This window comes from Orycteropus afer, unplaced genomic scaffold, assembly GCF_000298275.1.
Source record: "Orycteropus afer afer isolate SDZICR_OR568_19922 unplaced genomic scaffold, OryAfe1.0 scaffold00014, whole genome shotgun sequence".
In the NCBI taxonomy this organism is placed as follows: Eukaryota; Metazoa; Chordata; class Mammalia; order Tubulidentata; family Orycteropodidae; genus Orycteropus; species Orycteropus afer.
Genome location: NW_006921601.1, coordinates 7,948,600 through 7,952,936, shown reverse-complemented (window position 1 = coordinate 7,952,936; position 4,337 = coordinate 7,948,600).

Sequence of the window (4,337 nt, the reverse complement as noted above, 5' to 3'; positions counted from 1 at the left end):
AAGACTATTGGTGCCATTTTTATAATAGCATGTGCTCATTTCATGTCTCTATCACATTTTGGTAATTCTCACAGTATTTTTCACAATGCTTTTGCATACTTAATAGACTATGGTACAGTGTAAAGATAACTTTTTTATTCACTAGGAAAACAAAAGATTTATGTGACTCACTTTATTGTGATATTCACTTTATTGCAGTGGTGTAGAAGTAAACCTGCAATATCTCTGAGGTATGCCTATAAATACTTGGAGGAAAGATGTTACCCAACTCCACATATCAGTCACTCAGCTTCTGCTAAGCTGAGACCTTGCATATAGATACATAATTTACTTCATTCCTTATTCAAGAAAGGAAACATCATCTAACCAACCAAACAAAGGGATTGCACCTGGATGGTACAAAACAGTTAACATACTTGCCTGTTAACCAAAAGGTTGGAGATTCAAGTCCACTCACAGGCACTTTGGGAGAAAGGCCTGGTGATCTCCTTCTGGAAAAGCAGCCGTTGGAAACCCATGGAGTCAGTTCTACGATGACACACCTGGGGTTGCCATGAGTCAGCTACGATTCAACAATAACTACTTAAACAAAGTACGTATGTTCATTTAGCCTCGCCCATAATTTACAACATTTTCTGGAAGAAAAATATTGAAGTTTTTTTTATCCATTGCTTAAGAGTTTCTGGGAATTTTATCTCTCTAAAAAGAGCAGGTGCAAAAGTGTTATGTTGAGATAATAGATTGGTCTAGCCTCTGAAAGCCCAGTCCTGGTGGATTTGCCTGATGTATCAAAGAGGCATCTCCCACAGACAAGGCTAACCTGAAGGTGAAGAAAAGAAATTTTGTTTTAGGTGTTTTGGGTTTTTGTTTGTTTGTTTTGTTTTTGCATATTGTATAATAATAATTATCTTTTACTGTAATGTAGCATCTTTGTTTTCAAAGCCCTTCCATAAGTGATCTAACTTGTTGTCAAAACAAGCCTGCCTGGAAGGTGAAGGGCAGGGGCTCAGTCCCTGGGCCAGATTCCAGGGTACCAGAGAAGCAGAAGCTGCCACTGCCCATGGAAAGGAAAGTGCCAGCTTCCTTGGGGTACTGCTACCTTATTTTGCCAGTGAAGAAACTGAAGCTCCAAAAGGTGAACTGCCTTAGCCCAGATCCCACAGTTATTCACTAGCAGAGCAGAGACTTGAATCTAAATCTCTTGACTCCCTTGGTCTTCTCACAACCAAGTATGAACTAAAACAGAGTGAAACAGAAAACATCAAATACAATTCTCAACTGAATCAAAGAATGGGAGAATCCCTCTTCTACAATAAAACTTACTAGATGAAAATATATAATTTAGGGATATATTTTAAGTTCTACAAAATCCTCCCAACTCTGCCTCTGAAGAGGAAAGCGGGTGAAAACAGAATCTGGGGTGAGAAGTCATCTGACTCATTCCTGATGTGCTGGAGAAGAATCTGTAAGTAAACAGCCTGCACTTATTTCCAGTACTGTGTCTCACTCTGCCAGCCTTGGCAGCCAGCCCACTGCATTTGCTTAAGGGGCCTCCTTTGGAGACCTGGTCAGAGCCCTATTTTAGAAGAATAGAAGTGGCTTAAAACATGTGACCATTAAGCTAGAAAACTAGAACTTAAAAGGACAGATACACATTCATGCACATGTGCACACACATACATATGCGTACACACACACACAAGGTGCTGATTAAGCCATCAAACAATCATGGTCTGCTGGGGGTTAAGCATCCAGATGTATGCTCTGGGATTCTCTTGACACGGCCCACCCTTACCCACAGAACATCATCCCTGTGGCCTATTCCAGGAAGCAGCCAGCGAAGTTGCCTGCAAGAAAAAGCACATGGCCTCAGAGGTGAACCAGGACATTCTCTGAGGTGCCAAGAATTTATCTGAGCAGCCAAATGTACACTGACAGACAGGTCTGTGTGTGCTGGAGAAACTTGTTTCACAGCTCAGATGAGCAACTCTTTGTGGAATTCACCCACTAGGGGAAGTGAGTTAATGACTAGGGTGGTTCACCTTCTGCCTAGATGCGTCATAAAATCAATTTGTAAGCCCTGGCTTTGAGAATATACTTACTCACCCAAATGTGATTCTGTGAGGATGTGAAACATTTCAAAGAGGGAAAGCTTACAGAGGAGAGAGTTCTTAGGTTTTCTCTGTGCTGGGAACGGGGCCAGTGGGCTGAGCCCGACAGCTGGTCCAGGCTGTGGTCAAATCTGCTGACAAGCAAGCCAAAGCTGCCTGGAGCATCTGCTCTACATCTGGTACTTGTGACTCATAAGCCACTCTCTCCCCTGGCCCTACACTCTCTTGCAGGCCCCGGCATGTAGGTCTCACAGTGCTGAGGCCCCACAACCAGGCTTATCTCTCAGCCCCAGCATCCATCAGGGTTTGTCCTTATCTCCAATGCAGGCTTCCCTTCTGCCATAGATTCAGCCTGGATCACCAGCTCCAGAACTAGGGCAAACCATGCCTAGACCATTTCTGACCTCAGCCAGAGCTATCATAAAAGGATCCCTGACTGAGAAAGCTTTAAGGTCTGCTGGTCACCCACACTCCCACCATGCTCAGTTGGTCCACCAGAGTAAGACACAAAGCAGCACCTGTTCTAGACCAATTTTGTTTACCCTCGACCTACTGTTTTTGTTCTCACCTCCCTAGTTCTCAGATTCCTGACTCCGTATCCCAGCTGCCATAGCTGCTTCTGGCTCCTTCATTTCGGTGACCTTGTGGACCACATGTTTCTGACTCAACTTGCTTCTACAGCTTCATTCTTGGTCTGAGGTGAAGATTCTATGATTCAGCCTCTGGGTATCACCTCAGCTGAGATCACTCAGTGCAAAGGCAGAGGGGAGGATTTGTTCCTTGGTCCCTGCCTGGCTTCTGACTCTAAGCCTTGCCCTGACCTCCAATTCCAGCACCTGGGGTTCCCTGATCATCTCCCTGGCTACAGGTCCCAAGTTGGGTCTTGAACTCTGTAGTTCCTCCCTCTCCTGGGACAACTCTGTTCTGGACTCAGCTTCTGATTTCATGCTGACCTTTCCTTGGGTTACACTAGGCCCAGGCTTTGAGATCAGAGTCACTGTGACCATTGAGATTAGCATAGGGAAAGCTGTCAGACCTCTGAGGGGAGTGCGGGTTGGAGAGGAGACAGCAACGCTGTCTCAGGCACAGAGGGTACATGGCCTGGGGAGAGGTGCACATTTCTGGGAACATTTCTGGCTATGAACATAGGGTTATTTTTGAGAAGAAGCCTAGTGGAGCAGCAGAAGACTTTGCCACTAACCTGCTGAATGATCTGAGGCAAGTCACTTCCCCTCTCAGGCCCAACTATTTAAATTATATTGCGGGGGGCGGGCAGTTAGGAGGAGGGGAGAGAACAAGTTGTTGCAGCTGATATCTCCTATATCTTCCAAGGTATTAGAAGACAAGAGTAGCTTGGGCAAGGGCAACTGTCTGGCCCCAATGGTACAGATCCTTTTCCTTGTCTGCCAGACACCATGAGTGACTTCAGTGACATGTCTATGATTGATGTTCTACCTCTATCCCCTCCACCATTGAACAAATGAAACCACCCAAGGTCTCTACTGTTTGCCAATGTCTCCATTGCCTCCCATTCCAAAAGGTGGCAGAAATAAGGGGCAGAGCCAGCCCCAACTCCCCTCTTCCTTCTATCCAGCCCTCATCATCCCCTTCCCTGGGAACCCAGGGAACTGAAGACTGACCTCCCCTAAAACCTTCATGGGCCCCTATGTTTTATTTTCCATAAGCCCTGAAGAGAGCAGTTTTGCTTAGATAGTGTGCAATGTAGTAGAAGGGTTAAGAGCAAGACTCTGGCACCTGGCCACCAGGGGAATTCCATTTCTCCCTTCCTAGTTATGTGACCTTAGTTGGACAAGTGACTTAAATTCTCTGTGCCTATTTTTTCATCTCTAAAACTGAGGTACTAATAGTCCTACCTCACTGCACTGTTGTGAGCATTGTGTAAGTTAATTCATGCAAGAATGGTGCCTAGTATGAAATAAATGGGAGCTGTGGTGGTGTAGTGCCTAAGGCATTTGACTGCTGACCAGAAGACTGGAGGCTCAAACTCACCAGCCACTCCTCAGAAGGAAGACTGGGCAATCTATTCCATAGAGATTTCGCCTTGGAAACCCAAGGAGGTGTAGCTATGAGTCGCAGTTGACTTGAAAGCAGTGAGTTTGGTTTTTTGGGTTTTTTTTGTTTTGTTTTTTGTTTTAAATGTAATAAATGGTAATGCTACAAGTTCTCATTTATCTATCACTCACTCTACAAAAATACTTTATATTC